A 14,876-nucleotide genomic window follows, 5' to 3' on the forward strand; every position below is an offset into this window, starting at 1 on the left:
TATGTTTTATTATATATATCTAAATCTCTAATCCATTTGGAATTTATTTTTGGCTATGGAGTTAGTGATCAAATTTCATTCTTTTAGATGTTTTCTTCCTATTCCCAGCAGTATTTAGTAAACAGATTGTTTTTTCCCAATTGTACAGTCATAGCTGCTTTATCATAGATTAGGTTCTGGTATGCCTGTGGATTTACTTTTGGATTTTGATTTTTTTCCATTGATCCATGTATCTATTTTTATGCCAATGTTAATTGTGTGAGTACTGTTTTGTCTGTTGTTTTATAGTAATACTTGAAATTAAGTTATGCTATAGCTCCATTTCTCTAATTTTTCTAAGAATTGTTTCTGCAATTCAAGGCATTTCGTGGTTTCATAAAAATATCAGTATTTTCTTTTCTTTCTCGCACTATCTTATCCTGGGGTATTTGCTCCTATTACTAACAAGTGCTTATGTTCTGGTTTATAGAGAGTATTCATTTGTTTTGGTTTTAGCCCTGAAGCTAGTGTGACATCACATCCTCAGCTTCTAGTAGTAGTTTCTTCAAAAAGGAGAAACTGACCTATTTCTCCTAGCCAATTCAGACTCCTCATGTTCTTTATTGAGAGCTCTGGCTTAAGTCAATCATCCTCACTCTGCAAGCTTCACCCTGCAGGTCCCTCACAGTGCACTCTCTTACTCAGTGCAGTGCTGGATTTCATTGTCCCCAGTGTTAGCATGTATCACTGAGTCAGTAGAATAAGGGGTTATGCATAACCATTGCCATAGGTTGTACTTACCCATTATTACTATAAACGCATTTCATTTACAGTCTTTCCTATTCCTTTCTGCTGGATCGTTGCTCCTTTTTGAGCTGTGACCATTCATTTATTCTTTAGGGTTTTTTTTTTTTATTTTGTTCTGATGCAATCTAGTTTTTGGTATAAGGAAGAGTCCAGCCAGACATGTTCCCTCTGCTGTGATCTTGCCAGGGAACTCATAAAACTATCACTATTGTACAGAAAACATAAGGGAAATACATAAAAGGCTTTAAAGTCTCCACTAAAAAACAATATTAGAAATAATGAATACATAAAATGGCAGGCTACAAAAATCAATATACAAAAATCAGTTGCATTCTTCTACGCAAACAACAAACTAGAAGAGAAAGAAATCAAGAAAATAATCCCATTTGCAATTACATCAGAAAGAATTAAATACCTATGAATAAACTTAACAAGGGAGGTGAAAGACCTAAACAATAAAATCTATATGACATTGTTAAAGAAATAGAAGCTACCAAAAAAAAAATGCACAAATATTCCTTGCCCATAAAGTGGAATAATTAACATTATGAAAATGATGATATTACTCAAGGCAATTTACAGATTCAAACCCTGTCAAAATTTCAATGGCTTTCTTCAAAGATGGAAGAAAATGTTACTGAAATTTATATGGAACCAAAAAAGACATCGAATACACAAAGCAATTCTAAAATAAAAGAACAGTGGTATCACAATTGCAGACTTCATATTATATTACAAAGTAGTAGTAATCCAAGCAGTATGGTGCTGAACTAAAAAATAGACACACAGATCAATAGATTAAAATTGAGAGACCACAAGTACCCACATACTTATCTGAACAATTAATTTATACCAAACAAACAAAGTATATACAGAGAAGAAAGGAAAGTGTCTAAAACAAATGGTGCTGGCAAAACTGGGCTGCCACAGGCAAAAGTATGAAACTAGAACATTCTCTCACACCATTTGCAAAAATTAACTTAAAATGGATTAAAGTCCTATTAGGACTACATCAAATTCAAAAGCTTCCTCACTTGTCAGTAAATGCAAGTCAAAACCAGAATGACATACCATTTCCACCTGTGAGAATTGCCGATATAGAAAATACCAGAAACAAGAAGTGTTGGCAAGATTGCAGAAAAAAATAGGAACCCCATATACTGTTAGTGGGAATGTAGACTGGTTTAGCCCCTATGGAAAACAATATAGGGGTTTCTATTAATATTAACTATATGTCCACCATATGCACCAGCAATTCCATTCTTCTGTGTTCACCTAGGGAATACAAAAACACTAATTTGAAAGGGTATATGCTTTCCTATATTCACTGCAGAATTACGTACAATAGAACATTTATGATAAATAAACTAAAGATTTGCCCAAGGACAGGTGAGTGGATTAAGAAGATGTGGGATACTATTCAGCTATAAAATGAAATACTGCAATTTGTGACAATATGATGAAACTAGAGATTATGGTAAATGAAATAAGTCAGGCAGAGGAATCCAAATTCTGGATGACTTCACATGTGGAATATAATGAAAACAAAGGAAACTACAAACTAAGCCAAAACTAACCCTAGCCCTAGAAGTCTGACTGTAGAATTGAGACTACCAGAGGGTATCTGTGGGGAGCGCTGCGTGGAGGGAGCACAATGGATTGCGGTAGAGGTTCACAGGTGCTATGGTAGTTACCAATGTGGTATTATAGCATACACCTGAAGAGGTAGTGTTGTAAATCATAGGCAGTATTGTAAATCAATGTTATCCAGTTGAAAATAATACAAGTTGTAGCATCCTTTAATATGTGTCCTTTTCGTGTACTGAAAGTGTACACTGAGGGCCTCCCCTGGTGGCGCAGTGGTTGAGCATTGGGCTGTGAAGCTGCCTGCAGCCTCTGAAGCTCCGGTTCAATCCCCAGCCTCTGGGTGAGGGTCCCACCTGGCGCGCGGACCTCTCCTGCAGCACCTGCTGCTCCCCTCAGCAGTGTATTTCATCAGTCTGCCTGTTCTATTCCGCACTCTGGTGAATTCTCTCACCCTCCTGTGCTTCTGACTATACCCAGTGCTTGTATAGATAGATAGATAGATAGATAGATAGATAGATAGATAAATAAATAAATCTAAAAAAATAAGAAAGTGCACTCTGAACATTTTCATCTAAACTTTGTCTTATATTCAAATTCACCATTAACCAAAGAGGAACTTCAATTACAAAGAAATCTTTGAAAACATAAGAGACTGTTGAATTGAATAACCCAGTTGTTGTAAAAAATCCTCAGAGCTAAGAGGTGATATCTACTATTATCCTTATCTCATCTCTGTATATTCTGAGATGGCCACAGTTTTTTTTAGTATTTGCCTACCCAATCTATAGAACAGAGTTGCAAAAAGATCTTGGCTTCACAGTAGGGTTATTATCAATGACACTATAATTGATTTTCAGTGATTTTTGAAGTCACTCAAAATCTTTGGAGTGACTTCTTGAGCTAGTCTCTTTAAATTTTACTTGAGCCCTGCCTTACATTGATGAAGACATAGCCCTGGCCTATGTAAGTAAGGCCTATGCCTTATAGACCAGGATCACCAACCAGTGCCATACAAGTGTCTTGTGGTCAGTTTTTTTGGTATACAATTTATCAGAAGTAAAACACCAAAGTATAAAATACATGATATGTTTCCTGTAGCAGTTAATTCCAATTATTGTAGACTATTCCATGTGTAAATGTACAATTACTTTATCCACTCTGTTGTTGATAGACATGTGTTGTTTTCTATTTAAGTTTTCTAAATATTTCTCTCAAAGTTCATCAGTTGCACTGTGACATGCTTTCTAAAGTAGAAATGAAGGGGCTAAACCTAGACACCCCACAGATGATGATTTACAACACATGCTGTATCATCCAGGATGTAGCCCAAAGCAAATGACCTTATAGTTACTAGTTCTATTAATGTAAATTTATTGTAATATTTCATATTGGGGTGTTATCCTTTGTTTCCTTTATCAAGATCAGTTTGGTGCTGCTTTGGGTTTTCCAGTGAATGGTCTGTAAACCACCTGGATCAGAGTTATCTAGAATGCCTGTTATAAAGTGTGCAACCCTGGACATTATTCCAAATGTATTGATTTGTGACTCTGGGGTGGTGCCCAGGAATATGCATGTTCAGTAGCCTCATATTAGAGAATGTAGTTTGAAAATAACTACTGTAGTCTCACACTTTCACATTGCTTTCTGTTGTGATACCCACTTCAGTGAGCACCTCCCCAATTACTTGTTACCATCTCAAAATGCCAGACAGAGGGCCTCCCCGGTGGCGCAGCGGTTGAGCGCTGGGTTGCGAAACTGCGCGCGGCCTCTGCGGCGCCGGTTCGATCCCCGGCTGCTCCCCGGCCACCAGAGGAGGGTCCCACATGGCGTGCAGACCTCTCCTGCCGCCCGCTGCTCCCCTCAGCAGTGTACTTCGGTCCTTCTGCCTGCTCTGCTCCCTGCTCTGGCTCTGGTGAATTCTCTCACCCTCCCGCGCTTCTGACTGTACCCAGTGCATGTATAAACAAAAACAAACAAACAAACCAGCAAACAAATAAATAAAAAAAAAAAATGCCAGACAGAATTTTGTCTAGAATGTTTCTGATCCTTTCATGGAAATGCCAACATAGAGTTAAAAATGGTGCTGCTAAAACTCCCTTTGGCTGGCTGTGTCTTTACTCTCCACAATGTAAATTTGTATTGAAAATTACAATATGATCAACATCACCGACATCCTATTATAATGTCTTCTCAGGCCTTCCCCATGGGTAATCAAAGTGTGAAAATCTTATCAGCATAGATTAGTTTTCCTGTTTTTGAATTTTAGATCAAATTGAATCATGTAGTATGTCATCTTTTATTATTAGTTTCCTACTCTCAATATTCTGTTTACAAGACTGATCTCTATTGTTGCATGTAGCAGTTATTTTTTTCTAATTACTGTACAATATTTCATGTGTAAATTTACAATTACTTTATCCACCCATTGAAAAACTTGTAGTTTGCTTTCAATTTAAGTTTAAATAGTATTGAATAGTGCTGTGAATATTCTATGTTTATACTGCTTGCTATTGAGAGAAGTATGATTGCAAATTTTTACTTTTTTGTTTCTATTTTTAATTTTCTATATTTTGAAGTCACTTGAAGTGCATAATATTAGAATTTCACTAGTTTTGGTAAGTATGTATGTTATAGAGCTCAAACATCCATCTCTATTGAAACCACTGAAAGAATACATTACAAATGTTACCAAAGGTAAAATGGACTTAACAAAACAAACTTAAAAGATAAAAAACATTAAAATTGGCAGAAAAATTACAAGCATATTGTGAGGTGGTAAATACTAGTCCCCATATATCACTGGTTGCATTAAATCTGAATTGATTAAATAATCCTACAGAAGAATGAATATTTTAAGAGCCCTATGCTTTTTACAAGTGGTATACCTTAAATATAAGACACAAAAATATTAATTCTATTTTAGCTAGTATTATAGCCAAACAAACTTTCTTTTGGCTTCTGTTTGCATAGCCTATCATTTTCCATCATTTTAATATGTGTCTATCCACTGCTAACGTATTGTTGTTTAATGGTAATATGCCATTTTTTCTTTCAGCTGCTTTAATTTTCATTTGTTTTTGGTCTTTAGCAGTTTATGACTGCTTAAATGTGGCTTTTTTTAAGATTTATAGAACTTGCATCTTTTTTTTTTAATGTGTTTTGTTCATGTAAAAGCCTTAGCCATTATGTCTTCACATATTTCTGCCATCTCATTCTCTTTCATTTCTCTTCTAGGGCTCATGTTATATACATTAAGCTTTTCATTACATCCCATGGATCTCTTTCGTTCCTTTCTGTATTTTTCTGTATGTCCCCAAATTTTATCCTGATATTTTCTCTCTTCTGAGTACTAATCTATCATCAAATTAGTTCTTACTTTATCAGTTCTGTTATGTTCATTTGATTTTTAAAATATATGTTCCTAGTAAAATTCTACATTTTCATTTATTTTCTCAATTGTGTAACAATTACTTTAGTATTCTTGCGAGATTACTGCAAAATCTACAGACCAGCTACCAAGAGGGCCTCATGGGTCATGGAGAGAAGCTGACCTTTCCCTCTCTCCTGTATGTGTGTCAAGTGTTCCTTCCAGTGCCTGAGGGCATGTGCTTCCCCTTGGCCACTCTGGCATGGCATGAAATGGACAGAACTATTCACCTTGCTACTCGTGATAAGAGGCAGTAGATGCCACTTTTTTTCAGCAGTAATCCTAAAGTAATACCAACACATGTACTAGTCATTCATATTTTAATTCCATTTATCTATTGCTACATCACCAAGATAAGTGACTTCAAAGCAGAACGTCTTTTACTTTGTTCCCAAACCTACAACTTAGGAGGCACATGGAAGAGGAAGCTTCTCTTGGCTCCACGCAGTATCAGTTCAGTTTGAAGTGTGAGTGCCAAGAAATGAGTGGAGGCTGGGAGCCCCTGAATGCCTGCTCACTCACATATCTAGAAGCTGATCCTGACTGTGGATTAAAAACTCAGGCAGGACTATTGAAAAAACAACTTCACATGACTTCTCCATGTAGCTGTTTATTTTCTCACTGAATGGGTTTTGGGTTTTTTATTTCAAAAGACAGGAAATACAAGCTTCTGATCTCTATAAATAACAACTTCTCGTTTTTATTAGTCCAGATTCAAGATGAGGGGATACAGAACTCACACTCTTAATGGGTGGAATGTCAAAGATTTTTTGAGTCTTGATCTAAAACCTCCACACTTATTGATTCACATTATCATATTACCTAAATATGCCAGACACTCTCTCTGGTGTTGTGGATAAAACAGATTAAGTTTCTTCCCTCATACTAGAGACAGAAAATAAAACCAAACACATATATTATAGTGTCAGGTAGTTATGGACCTATAAAAATATCAACAGTGAAAGAGTGATGCAATTTTCAGGCAGTACACAGGATTTTTCTCATTGAAATCATATTTAAGTAGATACCTGAATGAAAACTTGGAAGAGGAATGTAATGACAGGAAATGTGAACAGAAAACAAAAATGTGAGGGGAGGGAGAATGAGGTTTTCATATTTGAGCAGCAATTAGAAGACTTGGATTGCCAGAACAAGTAAGCAAAATTATATGTGAAAAGATAAGTCAAAGATTTTGGGAAAACTGAGCATGTAGTTTTTATTTTTATTTACATAGTATTTGTTTACAACTGCATATGATTTAGAGGTAGAGGATCACATCTTTCAGATGTATGTTACTATTCCATATCTACCCAAAGTCTTCCACATAGTCCATTATACCTACCCCCGCTTTGCTCTCTATCCTCCTTTTATCCCTGGTAGCCTCAATTCTAAAGTCCATTTGTAGGGTCTGTTACTTGTTTGCTTTTGTCTGATCCTTTGTTTTCTTTCTCTATATTCCACAGGTAAGTGAATCCATCCAGTATATATTTTCCTCCTATTACTTATTTTACTTACTTATTCCCACCAGCTCAATCCATGCTGTTGCATATGGCAAGAGTTCATCTTTTGTTATAACTGACTAATATTACATTGTATATTTATACCACAATTTCCTAATCACTCCTTTGTTCTAGGTTGTTCCCATGACTTGACTATTGTAAGCAGTGCTGCAACGAACATAAGAGTGCATTATTCCTTTGAATTAGTGTTTTTCTATTCTTTGGGTAGATAACTAGTAGAATTGCTAGATTATATTTATTATAATATAAATTATATTTTAATATTTTGAAAAGTATCCATACTGTTCTCCACAAAAGCTGGACCAATCTTGGGCTTATAGTGTCTTAAATGTTCAACTGGCATCTTTTTTTTTTTTAAAGATTTATTTATTGAATCATACAAGAACTGGGGTATAGGCCAGAGGTGTGGGGTGTGAGAGGCTTCACCAGAGACAGAGTGGGAAACAGAACAGGCAGATTGACTGAAATACACTGCTGAGGGGAGCAGCAGTTGGGACAGGACAGGTCTGCTGTGCCATGTGGGTCACCTCCCTGGCTGGGGATCGAACTTGTGCAGCAGTGCTGCAGTGGCTGTGGATTGCTTCATAGGTTGTGTTTTAATCCCTTGTGCCATCAGGGAGGCCCCTGAACTGGCTTCTTATTTGTATTTTAAAGGGTCAATTTGGCTATGTGAATTGACTAGAACTTGACAAGAAGGGGAAGTTAGGAGGTAAATGATGAACTTGGATTGGATGACTATAGGGTTGGTGAAAACTGGATGGATTCAGAAATTTTGTTTTGAAGGCAAAACTTAGTAATATTCAGTAGAATTACTATATATTATGACAGGGACAAACGAGATTGTTTGCTCTTTTGATCTCTTGTGGTAACTTTAGTGAGATGGAATAAAGTAGGGGAGAGCGAGTAAAACTGAGTTATAATTTAACAATTCTTAAATATATAAAGTTTGAGCATCCGGTAGGTATTCAAATGTCAAGAATTTAACTGAGTATAAGAGCAAAGAATTTAAGGGAGAGGCCCATATTAAGGTTACATATTTGGGAGCCTCAGCAGAAAATGATACATAAAATCTTTGCTCTGGAATGTGGGCAGGAAAAATTAGAAATTATAAACATGAAAATTTTTAATTCATTACCTAAAAGGCAACATTTCCGGTTAATTTTTTTTGAGACTAAGCCATAGAAGAATTTAAGATATTGATACTATAAATTATCAAAATGATTATTATTCTCAGAAAGATAAAGAAAATAAGGTAGAGGATATTAATATCCTGAGACCATAGGTGATCAATGACTGGAGACCACTATGGGAGAATGTAATTAAAGAAAGGGCTCATTAGTCTCATGCTATCCCACTTAATTACTGAAAGCAAGATACTTCCCAAAATCTTTTATTTTCCAGAAGGCTAAGCCTATTAATTTGGATGCTCATAGAATATATACTATCATTAATTACGTACTATCATTAATTTACTATATAAAATATATTATAAAAATGAATATTTTGCATAAAATGTAAACAAAGTCAGTAGCCATATGCTGGTTGAACCAAAACTCTATGGATAATGTACACCTTTTGAGACATAGAAAACTAAAATTCTGAGGCTCTTCTTATTCCAGTCTTGCTCCAAACAAAATGTAACACTTGCATATTCCAATTCAAATGCAGTGTGAGGGATGGTATCTCCAGTGAGAAAGAAGAGAAGTGGACCAGCGATTGAACACACTAGGCATCTAGTTATTAGCTCTAAGTAATAAGGAATAAACCTTTAAAGACAATTGAGAACTAGAAACCACTGAGAAAGGAAAAAAAAAAAAAACGAAACCTGATGTCTTGGAAACCAAGTAAAGAAATTTCTTTAATAAGGAGGGTGTGATTATTTCTATTCAGTGCTGCAGATGGTTCAAATAAGGTCAGATATAAATGCTGGCTGTTGAACTTTGCAAGAGTGACAACACTGTTAACTGTAATTTTAGTAGACTTCGGGGATAATTGTGACTGGAATAGGTAGAATGAGTGAATTCATGCAAGAAGGCATATAACTTGAATACAGATAATTGTTTTCATGAGATTTGCTATAAAAAGAGTAGCAGGAGGGAGATATAGAGACTAGAAAAGTTTTATAATTATTACAGCTTATTAGTTCATTGTTCAAAATTGTCCAGAAGAGAAGTTAATGATGCCAAGATTGAAAGGTAATCACAGATGTCACAGAGTAAGTAGGTAAGGGAACATGGGATTCAGTGTGTAAGAGAAGGGATTGCCTTTAAATGGGAGCAAGGACAGTTCACTTTTTGTGTTAGAAAGAAAAGAAGAATATGTGGGAAGTTATATAGGTAGGTGGGTTTGGTGGTGTGTGGTTTTGCCTTAATTACTTCGATTTTATCAGTAAAATAAGAAAATCGTAATCTAAGAATAAGGATAGGCATACATTGTGCAAAAATGAAAAATGATGTAAAATATATAAAATTAAAAATAATAATAAGAAGTCTATAGAAGGACTGAGGAGGAAAATGAGTGAAATAATCACCTAGAGAATACATCTAAAGAATAGGAGGATGGATTAACCAGGCACGCAGCAATGATGAAAGACAATGCCCACAGAAGTTAGATACTTTTCAAAGAGAAATAGAAAAACTCTGAATTCCACAGAGTGGCTTGAAGGAGAGATCTGAGAACTTAGAAAAGAACTGGAGACAAGGTCAACTTAGGGTAACTCCAGGTGGTGATGATGATGATACCCTGAGCGACTTGAGTTTTACACAGACATAAGGCTTCATGCTATTTGTTCTGTGGTTTAGAAATTTATCCAAATGTTTGATAAAGTATTTTTATATAAGATGTTGACATTATAAATGGTGTTGAGTAGTCTCCATAGGAAAAATAAAACAGGATTCTTATTTTACATCAAAGACAAAAGGAAATTTCAGACAGTGTGAAAATGTAAATTAGAAAAAAAATTAAGCTCTAAGAGCATAGGAAAAGACTTTGTGTCCTTTGATTTAGAACGTATTTTTAGTTAAATCACCAAAACCATAACACATAAAAGATCAATTTGATGCTATTAAAGAAAATAGCATTTTGGCATGACAATGACAACATCTACCACACACATAAAACTGATATACATAAAAATGTTTTTAAAATTGGCAAAGGAAATGAATATGTAATTCACAGAGGAAACATGACTAACAAATATCCAAGCAAACGTCCACTTAGTATCAGTTAAGGAACACAGATTCAGTTATAAAAATGCAAACATGTTTAATGTTCATTACATGTAACTTTGGCATTTTATTTTGCTACTTTTCTATAATTTCTCAAAATAAGAGAAAAATGAAATATAGACAAAAATGAAAAAATTAAGCACATCCAAGCAAAAATGAGCATGTATATTAGTAAAAGCACAACAGTTATTATTGTTGAGTAAAACATAAATGGGGAAAATTGAGTTATTTGGGGCCCTGAGCTTCAGGAACAGAGTTTGAATAACAATTTTGTTTTTAAAGTCAAAACAATTTTCTATCTAATCACTCATTCTGTGCCTTTTGATCTGTGAGTTCAGTCTATTTACATTAAGGGTGATTATTGATGTATAACAGGACCTAACTATTGCTATTTTGCCTTTAATTTTCTGGCTTTATCAATCTTCAATATTTTGTGCACTTTCTTCAATTTAAACAGGATTGTTCATTTTAATGTTTATTGTAGGGGAAGTCTAGCGTTGACAAACTCCTTCAGCTTTTGTTTGGATGGGAAGGCCTTTATACCTAAAAGAGAGTCTTGTAGGATATAGTATTCTTGACTGGCAGTTTCTATTTTTTGAATATTTGAATGTTATTCCACCCTCCACCCCCTTGCCTGCAGTCTGTCTGCTAAGAAGACTGATGAAAGCCTGATGGGAATACCTTTATAAGTGACCCACTTTTTCCCCTAATTGCCTTCAGTTCTCTTTGTCGTGAACTTTTTCTAACTTCACTACTCTTGGTATAGGTCTCATCGCACTTAGATAACCAGGTTTTAGCTTCATACACCTGCATTATTTAGTTCACTCCTCAGGTTTGGGAAATTTTCCTCTAGGGTTTCTTTGAATAAACTTTCTGTTCTCTTTGTCTCTTCCTCTTTTGACATAACCATTATCTATATGTTGCCTTTTCTTATGGAGTTGGAGAGTTCTTGGATTGCCCCTTCATTTCATTTTGCATCTTATATATCTTTCTTTTTCCACTTAGTTCCTTTGTATAAGGAAGAATTGAATAGATACTTCAACAACAATATCAGATGACTGAAAGACACACTAAAAAATGCTTTTCATCTCTTATTATACAGATACCCAGATCAAAATCACAATAAGATATAACTTACACCTATGAGAATGACCTCTATTTAAAAGACAAGAAACAATAAGTGTTGGCTAAGATGTGGGGAAACAATTGTTGAAACTACTACTAGTAGAACTATAGAAATAGTATTGAGATTTCTCGAAATATTAAAAATAGATCTGTCATATGATCTAGCAATTCCACTCTGAAATATCTGTCCCAACAAATACCAAAACATTAATTTGAAGAGATTTATTTGCAGCAGTGTTTATTGCAGCATTATTTACAATAGCCAAATTTCGGAAACAACCTAAGTGCCCATTGGCGATGAGTGGCTAAAGATGTGGGATGTATACAATGGAACACTAGTCATCTATGGAAAAAAAATGATGAAATATTGATATTTGCAACAACCTGGATGGAACTGGAGGAGATTATGCTGAGTGGAGGAAGCCAAAAGGATAAAGACAAATTCAGATGATTTCACTTACATGCAGAATATAAAGAAACAAAACAAAGGGACAGAAAAAATGAAACAAAACAAACCTTAAAAATCTGACTACATAATTGTAGCTACCAGGAGGGCAGGCTGGATGATTGGAAGCAAATAGGGGTCTAATAAACTATGGTGGAGGATTATTGGTGTGTTGGTAGTAGACATAGTATGGCAATATGCACCTGAAGATTTATAAACCTATATCCTAATCACATGCAATGTTGTACACCAACATCACTGCAATAAAAAAAAAATATATATATATACAAAAATAAAGTCAATTTTCCATTCCTGTTTGTTCTAAGGTTCAGGGCAATACTTATATCAGAATGTTATCTATTGAAGGGGGGCTTCCCTGGTGGTGCAAGAAGTTAGGTGTAGTGCCATGAAGCTGTCTGCAGACTCTGCAGGTGAGTTTGATACCTGGCTGGCCAGGAGCTACCCACATGGCACAGCAGACTTCTCCTGACTCTCCCGCTGCTTCCCTCAGCAGTGTATTTCAGTCTATCTGCCTGTTCTGTTCCTCACTCTGTATCTGGTGAATCCTCTCAACTCCCACACCTCTGACCTGTACCCCAGTTCTTGTATGCATAATATATCTTTTTTTTAAAAAAAGAATGTTATCTATTGAAGAGGGTTATTTGAAAAAGGCCAACCTGATTGAATATCTTCAAATGCTGAGAAACTATGGAAAAGGATTACAAATGTAATGAATAAAATTCTTCATCTTCTGTTTCAATTGATAGGTCAAGGACTGATAGGTGCATGATATTATTTCAACTCCTAAAGCAGAGAAGCAAATCCAAAATATGTCTGCTCTCCCACTCATGTTTCCAGTTGGATAGAGACTCTACTTCAACCTACATACTCCAGCTTTGCTGGTCTCAAAGAGAATATAAATTATGTTAATCCCAGCACCATCCATCAAATAGCCAGGTAATTACCACAGTATGTTTCTTAATTAAGGGAGACAAAGAGAAGGGAGAGGGCTGGGAGGAAGGGAGAGAGAATGAAGAGGAAGAAGAAATATCCATGCTTCAAATTGCTGCCAACTGTGAAATTTTACTTGACTGGCTTGCTTGGTAGGCAAAACTCTTGGGATATTTAGTGAAGGCAAGCAAGACATGTCAAAGTGCAAGAACTTTTTCATATATAATTTGTTTGTAAATACAAAAGGAATTGGTTCATATACAATTGTTTCATATACAAATTGCTTGTTTGTAAATACAGAAGGAATTGGTAATCTCGTGATTCTAACAGAACAATATTGCTCAAGGGGTAGGATGAGTTACTAAAAATGTACAGGTTCCTTCTATTGAATGCTTTTAAAGATGGCAGAAGAGGGGGGAGCACAAATTTCAAGTAGTATAATATGCATCTCTCTTTTATATGTATGATTCAGAAAACACTTATGAGGGTTGTGAGACCACTGTATAAAGTTTTTTTTTTTTTTCAAGAGGGAAGGAACCACACCAGGTGAGGCATGCATGTCCTCTCTCTCTCCCATAAAAAACAGTGATGCACTCCCCAATACTGTGAAACCACAACTTTTCAGATTGCCAGCCTATGTAAAATGGCTCCCAGTACAAAGTGTGCTGAATTTCTTTTGTGTCCAAAATCAGTGAACCAAGAAAGGGTAAAACATTCTGAAATCAACTCCTCAAATTTACCATTACAGAGTCACAATCACTTTCTCAGTTTATTTTAGTTCACAATGATGAGAAAATTACCCAAACTTTCCATATTCTACTGTCTAACTAGTCTAATTAGTCATTAGACTAATAAGAAGTCAGTGTGGTGACCACTTTCTTCTTCCCCTGATAACCTGGCAGCAGTGTGTGTACATGTTTGTGTGCATATATACAGGATTGTATTGTGCATATATACAGGATTGTATATGGACATAAGTCCATGAATTTATGCATGATATTCAGGTGAGTATGTGTGCTTATCTGTGTACATGCACATGTATTCAAGTGTATATGTTGTACATACATATTTGTAAATATATGTGGCTGTTGGGTACAAGTACGCATGCTTGTGTATGTTTTCAAGGGGAGAAAGTTGCTAATGTGGGAGTGTATACCTACAAAAGTCTTCTGTTATGCTTTTTGGACATTGTGTGATACAGGTTCTTCTTGGTGGACGCTAGTTCTGGCTGTCTTTCCCATCACAAAGGCCTGCTGTGCAGGACATCTTTTAGCACACACTGTGCTCACTGAAGAAGTCTTAGCTTAGGAAAATTAATCCATGTGCCAGCAAATGTAAAGGAGCATGCCTAATGCTAAATGTCTCAGAAATTAGAGTTAACATTTGTACAATGCTTTGCAGTGTACTGAACTGCTTCCACATAGATTGATTCATTTACTCCATTAAATGGCTGTGCCTATGATATAAGAATAATTATATAATTTCTTATAGGATAAAAAAATTGAAAACAAAAAGTATGCAATTTGCTCCTCTCCCCAAGCTGGAAACAGAGAGAGAACTCCAAGTCAAATGATATTCAACTCAGGGTGTTTTGTATTGTGTCAGAGGAACCTCAGCACTGGAGATATTCAGTATCACCAACCAGAATTTCTCAAGTAGACCCAGTGCTGTGTCACATAGTTTATGTAAAGATTCTATCTTAAAAATCATGTACAAAAAACACATCAGTTTTTGGAAACCTTATCATCTCCCAAACTGCAGAAGGTGGAACCTGGGTTTCAAAGGAGGAAGAGTTTGAGAAGCACTCA

The sequence above is a fragment of the Talpa europaea genome (genome assembly GCF_964194135.1).
Source record: "Talpa europaea genome assembly, chromosome: 6".
In the NCBI taxonomy this organism is placed as follows: Eukaryota; Metazoa; Chordata; class Mammalia; order Eulipotyphla; family Talpidae; genus Talpa; species Talpa europaea.